The sequence below is a fragment of the Podarcis tiliguerta genome (genome assembly GCF_965153285.1).
Source record: "Podarcis tiliguerta genome assembly, chromosome: 5".
Classification (NCBI taxonomy): domain Eukaryota; kingdom Metazoa; phylum Chordata; class Lepidosauria; order Squamata; family Lacertidae; genus Podarcis; species Podarcis tiliguerta.
The window spans coordinates 48,185,956-48,204,962 of NC_139538.1; the positions used below are offsets into that span (position 1 = coordinate 48,185,956).

Here is a 19,007-nt window from a genome sequence, read left to right on the forward strand (position 1 = left end):
CTGCTGCTGCCGCGCCGCCGGAGCATGATTTCTGTTCTCATCCTGAAGCAAAGTTCTTAACCTGAGGTACTATTTCCGGGTTAGCGGAGTCTGTAACCTGAAGTGTATGTAACCTGAAGCGTATGTAATCTGAGGTACCACTGTATTTAGTTCATGTCCCCCACAAGGAGAGGCTTTAATCATAGGCAAAAACTTGGGAATGAGGGGCTTAGGCCCCACTTCAGCATCAGCCAGTACCACGCATATTAACAGGCTTCTGTGATGGATTTGATTTATAACAGCAGCTGCAGTACAGGACTACTTGGTTCCCGTTTGCCAGTATTGTGTGTATGTTTGTCTTAAACCTGGCATGGCCAAACTTGATCCTCCAGCTGTTTTGGGACTACAGTTCCCATCATCCCTAGGTGACAGGACCAGTGGTCAGGGATGATGGGAATTGTAGTCCCAAAACAGCTGGAGAGCTAAGTTTGGCCATGCCTGTGACTTAAACCATCAGGTTTAGGGATCCAGGAATATACCGATGTCTAGAGTGGTTGCAACATTTCTGCAGAACCCCAGTATTCCTAGATAAAACTTGGGAGAATGAAGAGATCTTGTCCCCTTCCCCTTTTTTCACTTTCCTCTCAGGGGGTACTCCATAAAATATGTCACACATCAACGGTATGGAGAATTGTTCTTTTACACAAAATTAGGACAAAGGAGGGGTAGTAAGTTAAAAGTTTAAAAAAAAATAGGGACAGAATGTGACTGGGAAAGAGGGGAGGGTAGGAAAGGCCTTTAAAAGTGCAGCATAATTGATGGACAGTTCTGAAAGGTAACTAGAGCTGAAATTTTAGGAAAGCTTTAATGGTGGTTTAACAAGCTTGATCCTCAATCAGTAAAGGTTAGTAATATTTTTAAGGCTGCATTTTTATGCACGCTTAGTTGGAAGCTAGTCCCACTGAACAAATGGACCAGAGGATGCATTGGATCAAGCTGCTAAATGGAAAAGGGAGAACTGGGTTTTCCAAGTTAGATAGGCTTGATCAGGGAGGTTCAGCTGGCGCTTTCATTATACACCTTTAGGCGCCAGGTAAAGATGTTCCTCGGCGGTTCGAATCCCCGTGGCGGGGTGAGCTCCCATCGTTCGGTCCCAGCTCCTGCCCACCTAGCAGTTCGAAAGCACCCCTAAGTGCAAGTAGATAAATAGGGACCGCTTACTAGCGGGAAGGTAAACGGCGTTTCCGTGTGCGGCTCTGGCTCGCCAGAGCAGCTTCGTCACGCTGGCCACGTGACCTGGAAGTGTCTTCGGACAGCTCCAGCTCCAGGCCTCTTGAGTGAGATGAGCGCACAACCCTAGAGTCGGTCACGACTGGCCCGTACGGGCAGGGGTACTTTTACCTTTACCTTTATGGAGTTATCCAACTTCTGAGCCATATGAAGGTAATCCTGTATAGCAGAGGTTTTCAACCTTTTTGAGTCCATGGCTCCCTTGACCAACTACAGTGGTACCTCGGGTTACAGACGCTTCAGGTTACAGACTCTGCTAACCCAGAAATAGTACCTTGGGTTAAGAACTTTGCTTCAGGATGAAAACAGAAATCGTGTGGCAGCGGGGTGCCCCATTAGCTAAAGTGGTACCTCAGGTTAAGAACAGACTTCCAGAACAAATTAAGTTCTTAACCCGAGCTACCACTGTACATTCTTTCTGTGGCACCCCTGTAGGGCTCCGGAGCCCAGTTCTGTCGCGCCTTGCCTGCTGAGCTGGCAGCCTCTCACCCTTTCTCAAACACCCTCCCTGGTGGAGTGTTCCCTCAGCCTTCTCTCCTTTCCTCTCTCCTTGGGAGTCCTCCAGGAAGCCACCACAGCCACCCGGTCTCTGAGCCACCTCAGTTCCTGGCAACCAGCACCCCCTGGCCAGCCCCAGAGGCACCATTTGCCTGGGGAGCTTGTAGGCAAGGATGCTGAAACAAACAGCTGTGCAAGACGTTGTAAAGCAGAGACTTGAGAGGGCATCAGAAGAGGGAGGGAAGGAAAGAGGGGCAGAGGCCAGTGTTGCTCGCAGCACCCCTGACCATCATTCAAGGCATCCCAGGATGCCAGGGCATTCTGGTTGAAAACCAGTATATAACGAAGGTTTTTTTTTAAAAAAATGTTCAATATTTTATTATGTTTGTATATATGTTGGAAGCCGCCCAGAGTGCTGGGGCAACCCAATAAGATGTGTGGGGTATAAATAGTAAAATTATCATTATGGAATGGGACATCCCTATTTTTATTGCAGAAATGTTGGAGGGTATCTGTTCATATATTGTCCGTGAATGCTGAGGATGGACAGTTTGTTATTTGAAGAGCAATTGTAATCAACAAATTACGCTAGCAGGACCACAAGAAGTTTTGTAAGGAGAAATATATGAAATATTGCAAAGAAGAGAAAGAAAAGAGATATTAGTTATGAGATTTAAACGTAATAGCAAAAATAAGAAATGTAAATTAAGTGAATAGATTGGAAAATTTTCAGATGTGATTGATGGAAGTCAAAAAAATTGTGTAAGATGTAAAAGTACGTTTAATTATTGTTGAAAATGATATGTTGAAAAACTAATAAAAATTTATATATAAAAAGAGGATGGACAATTTGCAAATAGACACCCACACATGGGGATTTTGAAATCCCCTTTACAGAATCACTGTGGGTGGCAATGCCAATGATTATGCAGGTGGTAATTTCATCCCATTGGTTCCTCACCCAAGCACAAAAATCCAAATGGCTGAACATAGTGATTTCTCTCATCCTGACAAGGATTGTCACCGCAACTGTGGCAGGGTACATACTATGTTATGCTTCCGGCATTGCAGACAGTATGTTTCTGAATACCAGTAGTTGGTGAGCATGAGCTTCTCAGGGGCTTCCAGTGGGCCACAATGAGAACAAGATCCTGGACTAGATAGGCCTTTGGTCTGACCCAGCAGGCTTTTTTTATGATAATGATCGGTTTCAAGCTTTAAAAAGAACAACAGACCAAAGAAATACATGCAGTCCAATTACTCAGGCAGCCAACACCAATCTAAACCTGGAAAGCAGGCTTTGCCTCCCTACAACTGGCCCTTAGCTTCTTGTCATCAAATAATATATTCTGAAGTTGCCAAGGAACCTCAGGACACTCTAATGGTGCTATTTTTACTTTCATCATAATGCTGACTATGCCTTTGAAAAGCCTCGCCTTTCCTCTTTATTTGTGTTTGTGTAAATAATCTGAAAAGTAAATTTGCACATTCTCATTTAGACTACACCTGATTTGATGATGATGTTGTTTTAATCTGAGCTTTGAATGCTTTGAATTGTTTGAATATACAAGGAATTTAGCATGAAGGGGGTTGGGGATAAATTACTCTCAGAATAGTACTAGTCTGACCACTGTGTGAGCCTGAATAGGTATTGATTCTAAGCGAATATTCTAAAGTTTTGCATTACCCTTTGAAAAGTGCTAATGTAGTTCTTGTCACTTTAAATTAACTTTAGATAAGAGGGACTGACAGAAACATGAAGATGTGTGAACTATATTTGACTGATATTCTGTCAAATATTGCATGGGGTTATGATCCACAACTTTTCCCATCTGCTGCTCAAACCTGAATCCTTGAATGCACAATGGATTAATTACCATATTTTGTTCTGATTTCACTTAGTAATATAAAAGACTGTGAATGTTAAATGTACCCTCAGAAATGAAAGGCAGGTAAGAGTGACTTATGAGTGTGAATATGGATAACATCTTTTGCACTGGAGTATATATTGTGTGTGTGTGTTTAATTATTGACTATATGCAGTCCAAGAAGAGTTTCCAGAAATCAATTTAAAAAACTTAAGAGCAACCAAGAAACTAGTATTTTATTAACAGATTTGTAGAAAATGTAGAACAGGAAAGATTACTGAGATTTAAACGAGGTAATAACTCTGAAGGATAACTTCAGCATACCAGCACCAATACATATTTTTCATGCTAGTCAACCATTTTACCAGAAATAATTATGGGAATGCCAGGTTGTTGTTTTTTAAATTTCCAGTATTCAAACTTGTATAGCTGTAGTACCTATTGTTGCAACAGAATTCATCAATATCATCATATACTAATAGCAAACTCAATTCTCCAAGTGTAGCCAATATGCACAAGAGGGAAATTTTGCGAGGCTTGAGGAAGCACCAAGGTTTGCAGAAGAACAAACTTTAGGAGAATAAATATCACAATAAAGACTGGGCCTGCTCAGAGTCACAAGTTGATCGTTGTGTGTGTAGAAAAATAGGGGAAGAGCATGGAATTGAATGTCCTAGAAGAGAGTATGGCTGGTTTGCGGGTACCCTAAACACAAACACACCACACTGCAATGTTTTTTAGCAGGTCCCACTGTTTACATTATCAGGAATGAAGGAAGTACTAAATCAGCAGGTGGAAGACTTGTGGTCCTCCATGTTGTTGGACTATGGCTCCCATCCAGCCTCCATGCTGGCAGGGTCTGCTGGGAATTGGAGTCTAGCAGCGTCTCTAGTGGGCCACAGGCTCTCCACTCCTTTTCTAAACTGAACTGCTTACATTTGTGTACACTGAAACATCTTTCCACAAGTGCCTATCACCCACATTGTCCCGTGTGTGTGTGTGTGTGTGTGTGTGTGTGTGTGTGTTTACTGCTTGGCTTTCAAAATAGGCCACCACAGCCATATAACATGGCCAATCTTCCTGGGAGTGGATGATGTAAATCATGTCATATTCTGCTGGATTCTGTCCCAGCAGCACTTACATAAGATCTATGATGGGATTTCACAACACACTAATGAGCAGTGAGTGCCTCCATGCACATCTGTTAGGTGTTCTTATCCAGATTTAAGATCATCATTGCCAGCCTCCAAGTTGCAATAGCAACTGTGTTCAATTAAACTTGGTCATCTATGCCTAGATCTCAATTTTCTCCCACTCATTCTTCATGTATTCTGTATTTTTATCTTCTTTTATCTTCTTCTTCCACGTACTGAAATTTCATGGTCCTTTCCCTGGTATTTTGTATCTTCAGAGAAGAGGGAAAATAGGAGACCTATAAATAGGATTGGTTAAATTGTTAAAACAAGCATCTCGTGAGACTGGAGAGTTTGGAATATGATTTGCTTGTATATATTTTTTCATATTGTGGAAAGTGGATAAATGCTTGTTTACATATATAAAAAATGGCTGAGTGCAGACAGATGTTGATTTAGGTTAGGGTTTCCAGGATTTGCAACACATCCATAGAGTAATGTTTTTTATTATTGAATAGATATAGGTTAGGCCTAATATGATGCATTCTACTATCAAGCAGCATATTGTAAGGGGCGTAGAATCTCAACCTTGCTGTAATGTGTTTCACCCAGAAGCAGCATCAAACCAGTTTAAATGTAGATATAAAACCTCACAGGCAAAATCCTTATAAGCAGAATATACCAAAATGGAGAATCTAATTAGTGGAAATTAGTGGTTTTATCTTGTGACATGTCATCCTATTTTCTAGGCAGCAAACTGAAGAGCATAGGGACAGGCTTTCTGGTTACTGCTTAATGTCATACTTTATGAAAATGCTTATTGTGTGGATCAGGATTCCATCGAGAGTCTTCACAAACCCATCTGCAGCTACCTGGAATGTGAACTGAGAATTTGAACACTCGTAATATAACAGCTGTGATACTTTCCAATGTTGTAAACAGGGAAGATTGTGTGGAATTACTTGTTTGATCTACCACTGCTTGGTTCAGAAAGTGAGGAGATTCCAGGTTTCCATCTTCAAGCATGGCTGTAGGATCCCTGTTGGAGAGTGTTGAGGTCACATTATGAAATACCTTATTAAATAAAATTGGCATAGTTGTCCCTCAAAGAGAAGGCTTGTTTTCAGCAACAAACATCGTATCTGTTTTGGTCCTAACTCTGACATTCAAGGATGATGTAAGTACTGTGGTCAGTTAAAGGTAAGCAGAAGCTAATATCTGTAGAATGAGTTCTGTGCTAGCACAAGTTGAGGACAGCAGTTGAGGGCTATAGAAGAGAATCTGGTAGGTAGAAAGAGGCAAGGAATTCTCATTTTGCTGTTGACTGCTTATGACTGGGACTGTTTGAGGTTTTCATCTCCAGGTCTAAGAATTCCAGTTTTCATGCCCCATTTCAGATGGCAAAGTTCCACACGACCCATTTTGGGGAGATGCAACCTGATTTATTTGCACAAATGTTTGTGGTGAGGTTATACAGTGTTTGCTGTTTATTGAGTATTTGACCCGATTTGTGTCAAGCAAGTGTTATTCCACAATTTCCACTGCCTTGCCCCATTACTTTACTAACTGCAAAACGTCTTGTATGTTTGTTTGTTTGTTTGCTGGAAGTAGGTTTGTTGCGCAGGAGTACCAAACCCACTTGAATTGCGCAGTCTTGATGGCATACCTCTGAGAACCATTTGCTGGAGATTGTGAACCAGTGAGTGCTCTTGCCCTGGTTGTGGGCTTCCCACAAGTGTCTGGTGGGTATGTGAGAAACAGAACTACACAAGCCCCTAGTATGATCCAGCAGGGCTCTTCTTCCCATCATCTAAATGTGGCTGCATAGCTGCCAAGGTCATATTTTGCTTCTGTTTGGTGTGGCAATTTCACCTAGTGGCACTGGGTGGGTTTTGCATTAAATAAAAGCAACAGCAGCAGCATTGACAACAAAACCCTGGCTTCTTTCATGCAGAGCGGTCTGGCTTGCTTCTGTTGTGCTCAGGAGATTTTAAAAAAACCTTACAATTTTCCATGTTGTACCTCTTATTTTGATTGCTTCCACCAGCATGCCCTTTGGAAGGTACCCTTTTCACCCCACTGTATCTAACTAGATTCCCGAAGTGGTTTCAACAAAGGTGCTGGGAGGAGGTGGGGAATAGAATGATGAGGACCGACTTCTTTGTTCGCCTACAAATAATGCACTTGATGAAGGGATATTTTGCATGGTATATTATCTTTTAGCATCATCAGAGAGAAAAGCAAGAAATAAAGAAAAGGTGTTATTAAATGCGTGGGGTTAACATCATTATATCTAAAGATTTAAAAAACCCTGCCTGAAATCACCTTTGAGAGATACTGACTGAAAGCAGCTGCCAGTTCGGACGATGGTTTAGAGGGATATTCTATTGCTAAGCTACTAAATAAATCCCCTTTTGCCCTGCACTGCCTCCAGCAAGCCCTTAGCCTTTCCCACTCTTGCTTCCCCACACAGTTCCTCTATTTTCCCTCATAATCTCAGTCCTGATTCTCTTTTTCCCGTTCTTGTGAATGTTGGAGTCATGACCTTTGTGGTTTATAGGCCACGAGAGACTGAGCTAAATATGTTAGCACAGAGTCAAAACAAGTAATAGCTGGCCAATTAAATTAATAATCCATATTGTTACAATGTTTAACCACGGCTATTTCCTCAGTGGTCTGTTTAAATCACAGCCAAGTCCTGACCTATTAAAATGAATAACTGGAATTATGAGAAACCTCCATTTAATAAACACAGCAAGGAACGCAACACAATCAAGTATGAAATATTTATTGCAGCTTTTAACCAGCAGTTATCGGAGACTGGATTAATGAAGAAGGTTTAATTCCTGGTGAAGGCTTGGCAAAATGTTAAAACCCTCTATTTCCTTGCGAAACCAGTGTGGTGTAAAAAGAAGACAGGCAGAAACAGGAGGTTCACAATTTCTCTCACAATGCTCTCCAGAGGATCAAAGCAAGTGAAGCTCTGGGGAAATGAGGGCTACAGCCCAGGTTGTGATACAAACTGTCTCTCTTTTAACCATTACAATTTCTGCAAGTTGCCATTCTACAGAGAGCAACGTTGGATAGCATGTATCAAGGGTGAGATCGAGTTTGCGTGTCAACCTACTGCATTAAACCATAACCTGGAAAACCTTTGGGGAATAACTTTTTTTAAGTGTCTTCTTGTTTTCTCTTCATGAAAAATAATCAGGATGTGTTTATTTCATTTACCCTTCAAATACGACATTTTAATCTGTTCGGGAGCAGTTTGGAATCAGCAATGCTTGTTTTTTCTTTAAGGTGAGCATTAAGAGCCATCTAGGTTGTTCATATCTAGGTTCAAGTCCAGCAAGCTTTACTGGTATCTCTTAATCATCTCCAAGTTCCATACTTTCCTTTTCTGCTTAGGACCGACTGACAACCAGACATCCTGTTTGGGTGGGGACCCTCTGCCTCTGGTAATCCCAACTATCAAGAATCAAGCCTCCTCCTCATACTGGTTCAGTTAGTCCAGAATTTGCCAGTCTGGTGCCCTCCATATGCTTTGCACAGCAACTCTCATCAGCTCCAGGCAGTAGGACCAATGGTCTAGTAATTGTCCATAGAATCTGGATGGCATGAGGTTGGCAAAGGCTATGCTTGTCTATGCTGTTTTTAAATCCTGCATAGCAGTCTGGTGCCCATCAATAGCAGTGCCAGAGGTGTGCCAGGAATCAGGGATGCGAGGAGACATAGAGTCAGTGCCACAGACCAAGCTAGGAATAAAGGCCCAGCCCAAACAGGAAACCAATCATAGCTGTTTTGATCTAGGAAGTCCCAATAGCTAGTCTGGATGGGCAGAACCTCTTCAGAGCCTGAGAATATACTGCCAGGAAGATGATCCAAGCCATAGTACTGATGGCTCTCAATATGTGGCCTCTGTTTCCTAATCAATTAGTCTATCAGTATTGATTTTATTTGGGACGCGGGTGGCGCTGTGGGTTAAAGCCTCAGTGCCTAGGGCTTGCCGATCGAAAGGTCGGCAGTTCGAATCCCCGCGGCGGGGTGCATTCCCGCTGTTCGGTCCCAGCGCCTGCCAACCTAGCAGTTCGAAAGCACCCCTGGGTGCAAGTAGATAAATAGGGACCGCTTACTAGCGGGAAGGTAAACGGCGTTTCTGTGTGCGGCTCTGGCTCGCCAGAGCAGCGATGTCACGCTGGCCACGTGACCCGGAAGTGTCTTCGGACAGCGCTGGCCCTTGGCCTCTTTGAGTGAGATGGGCACACAACCCTAGAGTCTGTCAAGACTGGCCCGTACGGGCAGGGGTACCTTTACCCTTTTTATTGATTTTATTATCTGCATACCTGATCTTGTTTGCATATAGACTGCACAAACCTGAAATTAAAATCCCAAATTTTAAGTTCCCCCGAGTCTGCTAGAGTATGTTTTCCCCTTCGTAATGAAATTTTAGGAATAGCAACATGCACATGTTTTAATTTATATGCGAAACATTTCCAAGGGTTCTAGTTAGTGGCAAGATTTCTGTTTGAAGTTAATAAATTGATGTCTTTTGAAAATAGGAATGCCAGGTCATATTAACTACGGATTCCAGGCGACATGCAGAAAGGGCCAGGGAGTAAGAAAAAAAATCTTATTAAATGCTACCGAATATGTAGACACCATATATTAATATTTTTATTTCTTTCTGCTTTTTCATTTGCCATTCTCCTCCTTTGAGATGCAATAAAACAGATGTTGTCTTATTTTTAAAGTGTGGAAGATGATGTCCTATTTAATTTCCTCCCAAACAAGACAATATGGCTCTCCAAATACAGCTTGACAGAGAGAGCGGGGGAGGGGGGTTAGAAATTTGCAGATCAAAGATCAAAGTGTATAGTGCTCCACCTTAAATCCCTCCCACCCTATTAAGACCCCCCTTTAGATGAGGCTCAGAAACAAATTTCTCACACATCAATGATACCTCCGTAATCAATTTCAAATAGCCCTTTGCACAAGGATGCAAATCTTGGCTTTCTCTTAATAAAGCATTTTAGAAGATGGATGTACTGATCTGGTATTATTAAATGAAAAGTGGTCCCTTTTTAATCTAGAGATGCAGGGGCGTTAGTAACAGAGTGAATCAAAGGCCTGGTCTATTTCTCTTCCTAATTATCAATAGTGTTTTATAATCTTATTAATATTGATACACAGTATACTGAAGATCTGTTAACGTATAATGTATGTGGAGGATAATTAACGAGATCCGAGTCAGATCAATCGCCTATTTGACAGCAAACGGTGTGTGGCTTATAAATTATACATATCCTAGGTATGGCTAGAAATGTTTAAAGTTTCAGTCCAATCCTTCCACTTAGAGCACTGGGGGGAAAGTGATGAACTTAAAGGCGCAATCCCTTGCCTGCTAGGTTTATACTGTACACTCGGAGGAATAAGTCTTATTTAAAAATCAAAAGAGCTCCATTAACTGCCAAGATCTCAAAGCAGCCCGGAAAACACACCTTCTCCTTGTGAAGTGCAGCAAAACAAAAGGCAAAACCTTGTAAGAAAACGGCTGATTAATGAAATTGAGGGGATTTCTCTCCCTCTCCCTCTTTGATTTAAGAGAGGAGGCAGCAGGCGGGATGTTCCAAATGACAGATCTCATCCCATGTCTTTCCACTGGCCTTTAACGAGGTTAGACTTTGCCAGCGCAGTAAATACAATTAATAATCCCAATTAATATTGCATGCTTTGGTAAGTCTGAGAGCATGAAAGCTTTTTTGCAGATTACTGTACATTCCCCAAAGCGCACATGTGGAGTGATGAGAGGGGAAATGGGGAAATGCAACTTCCCTTTGTGTGAGTGTGTGTGGTGGTTGCTACTAAGGTAAATGGGCTGAGATGAAAGGAAACGTCAATTTTAACAAAAATAACATTATTACTATTAATAATTTACCTAAGGGATATGACCCAATGTGTTAATAACACTTCAAGGATGTGAAGTTTCACCAAAGAGTAAGAGATGCCTCAGATTTCCTTTGCTGTTGCACATCAGACCCAAGATATGGTCCATGTATCATATACCCCATAGAATCAATTTTGTCCTTTATATAACAGCTTGATCAGACATTGCTGAAATGTAGGGCAAGGCAAACAGAACCCCATTCTATAGGTGGGAGGAGGCAGATGAGGTCTGTCCTGTGGCTACCAGAATTCATTGCAAAGGGTTGAAAGCATATGAATGAACTGGGGCATTCAATGACAGCTAAGCAGAGTCAAGCATCGAATAGTGGGAATTAAAATCAAAATCTGCAAAGGACTGCTTTCAACCATCAAATCAAGACAATTTGCTAATGTTGGCAGGATTTATCTCCGTGACCACGTTCATGATCCTGAGTTTTTGTAAAATATATTAAAATATATATTAAACAACTCAATGTCATCAAGCTTAGACATGCTTATTTAATTTAAATCAATTTAGGTTAGCAATGAGCATTGCACTGGGGAATATTTATTCTTCATTAGCCCTACCAGCTATTAAGAGCTGATAGCATGAAGTGAGTCTGCACATCTAGTTGTGAATCAACATCACATGTGCAGTGCCCATTTAAATATGCAGTTCGCAATTCAATTACCATTGCTAGATTAGGAGGGGAAATGTTATCATATGGCATATTGATTCAAGTAAAATAATACAGACCTAACTTGAGATAATAATTTGGGTCTTTGAGGTCGTCCTCATTTTTATACTTCCCAGTATTTCACAACTCTGTGTTTTATTCACAAAGACTGTAGTCCAGTGATTGAAAAACTCTAATTGTATGCACCATCACCACTGGTATAGATTACATACCTTCTTTTTTCAGGAGAATAGCAACCATCCAGGATGGGTTGTCAACCCAGCAACTTGACTCAAGAACCAGCAACCCACAAAGCCTCTATCTTTTCAGGATTCAACTTCAGTTTATCCAGTTTATCCAGCCAATAACAGTTACTGCGGTGGGCCTGACTTGATGCACCATCCTCCCGACACCAGCTACCAGCCCAGCACCGCTACTGGAAGACCATAGAACGCTGACCTTGCCGCTGTCCTGGCCTAGCTCTGTCCAGGTAAGCTGTAGCACTGCCAGCACCAGCCTGTTACATGCATTGCTACTGCATCCAGCCTATGATTGCCTCCAGGCACTGGTCTAGCCCCTGCGTAGTTGACAAAGACATTAAAAGCAGGCATGGCTAGTTGCAACAGAGCACAAAGCTCTTATGAGAGCTTTGTGAGTCAAGTTAATGCAACGCCAATACTCAGACGGCGCTCTTCCTATTCAGTGAAGCTGTCAGCCTGTGCATGCACAACGGCAGTCTCAAGTGTACATGCCTCAGTTTAACCATGGTTTACATTTGCAATCTGGATAGAAGCTGCTTTGAGCAGAAATGCATCAAACAGCCATCTTTCTCAAGAAACTTCAAGATACCTATGGACTGTGGCAATTTTATGTACAGGCACCCCTCCCCCTTTGAGCAATCAACTCGCATGCAACCACGTGTACACGTGACACTAGGAAATAAATACCATACTTTTCCAGGTATAAGACTATGGTTTTTTTACTGAAAAAATATGTTTAACAGGGGGTGGTCTTATACATGGGTAGTACCTAGGGGGGACTTGGGATTGGTTGATTTCGTGAGCTGGAGATGGTCTGCAGCGTGTTATTGGGGTCAGCAGCAAGGAGTGGTGTTGATAGGGTGTTGCTGCTTCAATTGGCTGCTTCTACCAGTGAGGGGACAGACGTTAGGAGGAGTGTTAGCCTTGGCCAGGCGGGTGAGTGATATTCAGCAATTCCCCCCCCCAAAAAAAAGCTCAACAACTCTGGGCCACCCTCCCCCCCAAAAAGCTGGGCAATCTCTCCCCATTTTCTAAAATTTTAGTCCCCCAAACTAGGGGGCGTCTTATACATGGGTGTGTGTTATACACGGAAAAGTATGGCAATTCAATTCAAACCCTGAAATGGTGGGAGAGAGCTCGAGAGTCCTTGTGGCTTGTGAGGAGGACACCCGCCCCCCGCCCCCCCCCCGAGCCCGAGGACATCAGTGAGGGCAGAGGAAGCCTGGAAGAGACAGATGGTCCAATGGAGCTTTGTTTATGCTGCTCAGCCTCCCCACCTAGCAGCTGATGTGCAGGGTAGCACAGCAGCAGCAGCTACTTTTCCACACATCCTCAAGCCTACCGCCAGCCCCAGAGCTTCAATTCTAGTTGTGGATATCTTTTGGATACAGTATTTTGAGTATGGATTGACGACAAAGTGGCAGAGAGGGTGCTCCCCACATTTAGCAATTTCACTTATGTGCTCAGGGGCCCGGAAAGTAACCCCTGCGAAGGTGGGCTCTTGTATTGCCTTAAAAAGCCAGCATTTTTATGTAACGCATCTAAATCAGGGTTGGGGAACCTGTGGCCATCCAGATGTTGCTAGACTACAACTCCCCAAATCCCCAACAATTGGCAACATCTGGAGTTCAATAGCATCTGCCAGGGACACACCCAGCAGGGAGGAATCTCCAGAGGAAGAGGAATTGGCTGCACCTGAGTCTCCAACTTCAGAAGAGGAATTGGCTGCACCTGAGTCGCCAAGAAGTAGGAGGCGGAACAAGCGATTAGAGCAGAGGTGGGCCAGCAGGAGGCGGGGGAGGACGTGGTGCATATCTGGCCTTGGGAGGGGTCAGAAGCCAGTTGAGTCTACTGACTCTGATGGCAAAGGATGAGTTGTGGAAGTTTGGACTGCTGTAAGGCTGTTGTTGAGAAATAAACCTCAGCTACTTAAACTGCTGGGACGCGGGTGGCGCTATGGGTTAAACCACAGAGCCAAGGACTTGCCGATCAGAAGGTCGGCGGTTCGAATCCCCACGACAGGATGAGCTTCCGTTGCTTGGTCCCAACTCCTGCCAACCTAGCAGTTTGAAAGCCCGTCAAAGTGCAAGTAGATAAATAGGTACCGCTCCGGCGGGAAGGTAAAAGGCATTTCTGTGCGCTGCTCTGGTTCGCCAGAAGCAGCTTAGTCATGCTGGCCACATGACCCGGAAGCTGTACGCCGGCTCCCTCGGCCAATAAAGCGAGATGAGCGCCGCAACCCCAGAGTTGGCCACGACTGGACCTAACGGTCAGGGTCCCTTTACCTTTGCCTTACTTAAACTGCCAGCATTCTGCGTCTTGTGTGGGAGAAGCGCTAAACCTGACAGCATCTGGGCATACACAAGTTCCCCATCCCAACTCTGAAGTAAGAGCTGGTTTTCTTAAAATGTATTATATTACAAAGAACTATAGACAACTGCTTTTCAAAATGCATGCTTAATATAACGTCTTTTGAGACAGAATAGAAAGATGCTAGGAAATGTCAACTAAAAAGACAAAGGCAGTAAATTATTTTAATCTTGCTATTTTAGATATTTAGAAGGGTTTGGTTTTTGTTTTTTAAAAAAGAAGAAACCACATAGATAATTTTAGCTCATATTTTAAGAAGAAACAAGATATTTGTTTCTGGACAATTTTTAATTATGGATGGCAATACATTTTTTCTGAAAATATAAACTTTCATTTTGAAAAGCCTTTATATATGAGGCAATTATGTAAATTTAGTAAAACAAACAATTATTCAGGGTAATTATTAACTCACCAATTGAAAAGAAACAGGTTTTAAAAGTGCGAAACCTTGGCTGAATCATGACTTTCCTCTCTTTAGCTCTCTCTTGCGAAACATGACATATTTGACTATGTAAGTCTGTTTTCAAGCATAATCAACATGGGCTGTAATAGAAAGTATCAAATAAATATCACATATTCCATTGTGGATTTTAAAGTTTGATATATCCCATACTGATATATACTTTTAGATGAAGTCATAGCTTACACATACTTAAAATAAATAAATATTGTCTTCATATTAAATAATAGTACCATATTTCCACTCCACTGTAAACCAATGCAAATTAGCTTCTTTAAAAACCATTCATTTCCAGTCTTTAACTGCCCCTATAATCATGTAGCTCCCAATTTTGAAACAGTTTATATAATTATATGAGTTTTACACCATGCCCTGAAGGTTACCACGTATGTACATTTATACATCCATATCCATACAAATTCTTGCTCTGGAACTAATCTACACATCATAATTAACACAGAAAATCCAGGCATTTTCTCTCTAATTCTTTAGGAAAGAATTAGGAGTCTATGTGCTGTCATAAGGTCACTAGCAGTAAAGACTTCATTACCCTGAAGAAATGCACTATGGAAAATGTGCTGGTCTGTTATGAATTCAAAACATAATTTTATTATAGATATTTGCCAGTCAAAATGGTGAACACAATAATTTGTATTAAAAAACTCCCTTGGAAGTGTATTTCTTGGCTACTGATGAATGCCTACTAATAGTTGTGCTTCGTAGGCATAGTAAAATATTATAGTGATCCTATACCCATTTACCTCTTGGTAAACCTCATTGAACTCAATGGGACTTATTTCTGAGTACGAATGAGGTGCATTGTTATATATTACAACCATATCCATTTCTATATCATATTATGGGGTGTATGAGGTGTTGGGGTGGAGTGGTAGCTCTGATACATGCTGCTCCTTCTCAGGTTGTTTGTCCATCTTTAGCCCCTAACCTGCACTTGCCTCTCACTGGTGGTTCCTAGTACAGAGTAGTACACATGTAGCCCTCAAGGCCTTTTTTGGTGTCCCCTGGCAACATTTAATGCCTCCCTCAGCCTTTACACTGTCTTCCCAAAGCCTGGTAAGGGAGGCGTTTTACTTCCCAGAGTCCTCACGCCTCCTTCCCAAAGCCTAGTTAGCATTTTCCCAGCTTTGGGGAAGAGGTGGGTGGGCTCTAGGAACCTGCCAGAGGAAAGGGGAGGGGCAAACGGAAATATGGGTGAGCTCTGAGTATAGGTGCATTGAGTGCAGTTCTCTGTCATGGAGTTTGATGTTTATTGTTTTGATGCTTTCCATACTGCAGGTAATTTTTTGGTATTGTTTTGCATATTATTATTTTTTGCTTTCACTTTGTAAACCCCTTTGTGATGCAAAGTAGTATATTATTATTTCTATTAATGACTTACTAAATCACTTTCTAATCCACTGTATCAAGGTGACACAGAAGATACCATATTTTTTGCCCTATAGGACGCACTTTTCCCCCTCCAAAAATGAAGGGAAAATGTGTGTGCGTCCTATGGGGCGAATGCAGGCTTTCGCTGGAGCCTGGAGAGCGAAGGGGGTCTCCTCTCCAGGCTTCAGGAAGCTATCCGCTAGCCGTGGGAGACGCAGCTCTCCCACGGCTAGCGGAGAGCTTGCCTGCACCCAGAAGCTTGGGGCGCGCTGAGCTCAGCACGCCCCAAGCTTCGGGCTTCGCACAGCTTCCCCCGCCCCAGCCCCGCACCTGGGGGGGGGGGATAATTTTTTTCCTTTATTTCCCCCCCCCAAAAAAAAAACTAGGTTGTGTCCTATGGGCCGGTGCGTCTTATGGGGCGAAAAATACGGTAATTAAAAACAGTTCAAAACACAAAAGCAACAAATGCACTTAAAACAAACTGAAACCTTAACAAATAAACACACACACACACACATATATATCCACATATTGCGCAAAAGAATGTTATAACTATACTAATACCACAGAACTAAATTGCTCATCACTGTGGTGCTCCACCTAGTCACGTGGCAAAAATATTAGTTGTTCCCACACTTGATAATGCATATCTTATCTGAATATGCACCTGATATCTGTAGCTGCAATTCTGAATCTACTCATTGTGTGATTCATTTGATTTCAGCAGGGATACTGTACTTGCGTGTAATAATTTCAGAACTGTGTTTGCTGGAGTCCAAGAGATGTTGTTGTTGAGGCGTGATTGCTAAATTATAATTAGTAGTACAGTTTAGGAGGCACTGCAGTTCAGCATTTTATTCACCTTTGATTTATACACAGCCAGTCCACTTATCTATCATCTTCTGAGTGCTTTTGAATAAGAAAAAAAAAACATTTAATGGCATCAAAGATCCCCCATTTCCTAAATAAAAGTTTCCTTCCATACTGTCTACTTGCTTGCTTAATGCAAACACTAAAGTATTCAGAAGTAATGTTTGTTAGATGAGGAACGACTTCGACACCTGCAATTGGAAGCCTCGATCTCATCCACAGGAACCCTTCAATTTCAGTAGGGGAGAGTTAAGCACATCTTTAATTTTCCCACTGAAATAAGTGAGATTTAGATTATCCTGAACGTCTGGATTGAGTCTGGATTTGTTCTTGAGATGACCCCCTCTGCATTGTGTAGGGCTACCCAAGCTAACTGAGCCAAAATGAAACTACATCTAAAAGTCAGTCCTTTTAGGGATGGATCAAAGCTCAGAGCCAGAGCACATAAATGCTTGCAGAAGGTGCCAGTCCTACTCCATGGTATCTCCAGGTAAAATGGAACTGGTAGCAGATTGTGGGAAAGTCTCTGGAGACTACAAGGCTCTGAAGGAGCAGGGAAACACAAAGCAGACAATTGTGGATCAGATGGGGGAGAGGGGAGTCTGATCTGGTGTGAAGCGGCTTCTTCCTCTCCTGTCTCCAAACTAGTTTGAGGTTTGGGTGAAGGAGAGACATGATAGAACATTTCCCCTCATCTAAATTTATTTAAACCACTATGCACTCATCAGGGAGAAAAATGTTCCTGTCACAGGCAATCACATCTTCTAAATTATTGAGGTTAGTGTTGTGGCATCTTTAACTGGAACCACTTTCAGTGTGTAGCTTGGCTCCTTTGCAGCTATTTGCTCTGCAAGAGCCTTCCTGCAATGCTTTCGCTCCCTGCTTGGGCCACATTGCAGACTAGAAGGATTTTCTAGTCTACTCTTAAAACAGCAGGTTAGATTAGACAGCCTTTTTATTCTTTTCAGCTGGTTCCATGATGCACAGTTCCTTTTATTGAGATTCATAGTCCACCCTAGTTTAATAGCAAAGGGCAGTGACACCAACTGGACTTAAAACAGATACTGAACTGATTTTTACTTTCTTCAAGAGTCTCTATGGGTGGGAGATAATAAAAATGACTGTCCTTACAGCAGGGAGCGGGAATCTGTGGCCTTCCAAATGTTGTTAGACTACAGTTCCCATCATCACTGACCATTGGCTGTGCTGCCTGGGGCTGATGGGAGGTGGAGTCCAACAATATCCAGAGGGTTAGAACATTCCCCATTCCTGCCTTGCAGGATTTTTGGAAGGATTATGACTAGTTAATGCATGAGATGCCCTCAAAGCATTAGTTGAAGAGCAGTAATACCCCTTTGTTGGTAATGCTGGGGGGTTTTTTAGTCCTAACATTTGAGAAAAGTTTTTTTTAGACACTAGCTTATTGGTGTTGACCCATTTATGATTTTACCATTTGTGGAGAAAAATGTCGATTTGGGTCTATGCCACAACAGAAATACTATGTATTCCTTCAGGTATTGCATTCTCTATAGGCACAATCTTGCAAACTACCAATTACTGTGGACTCAGTTGAGCAAATTAGTTATCTCGGTAACTCCATTAGGGTGTTTGTGTTCTCTTACAGCTCTGCTGATTCAGCAAGAGTGCTCAGACTCAGCTGCTTCTAGGATTGAGGTTTATAATCCACCATCGAGGGAAGGGTGGGGGCGCACACACACAATCTTGCAATGCAAGTACAGAATGTGCTTTAGAAAACAACCACATTCATGCAAGGGTAACTTTTAAGAGTGCTAAATAAGCTGTACTACATCTTTTCTTAAGACATATAATAAATGAAAATAACCATTTAAGTGGGGAGGAAAGTTCTAGTAATGCATCAAACCATTTCCCCCCCCCCCCCGTACAAATTGTTCTCTGTATTAATATCATATCTCTTATATTGTCTAGAGAAGTTCAGAAGAATCTCTGTTCCCACCCACTCCCAACTGTCTAGGTAAAAGTTCGCACTGATATTGGTATTGGGAGAGTTCTGAAATGGCCTTGAAAGGAAGGTCATATTGTGTTTTAATAGCTGTCTGAAGATAAGTTCAGACAATAGGAAAAGCAAAGAGGCAGCTGTATTTGTGGTCCAGTGTCTGGGTTAACCTCAACAGGCTGCGCTTTGGGGTTGAGGTAGGGAGTCTAGTCAGATCTGAATCCAGCAATTAACACCCCCCGCTTGCACTGCACTAATGGACCACCAGAGCAAGCCTCCTCAGGCTAGCATAGTTGCATTTATATTTGAACAGCAA

At 42.3% G+C, this 19,007-nt stretch overlaps 1 long non-coding RNA gene across 1 annotated transcript in view; it reads left to right on the forward strand.

Moving 5' to 3' along the window:
* Positions 1-19,007, forward strand: part of LOC310678239 — a 59,494-nt gene that overhangs the window by 21,524 nt on the left and 18,963 nt on the right. Inside the window, exon 2 of the long non-coding RNA XR_014511708.1 lies at positions 11,614-11,857. This is a non-coding gene — a long non-coding RNA (uncharacterized lncRNA). The remainder of the gene's footprint in view (positions 1-11,613; positions 11,858-19,007) is intronic.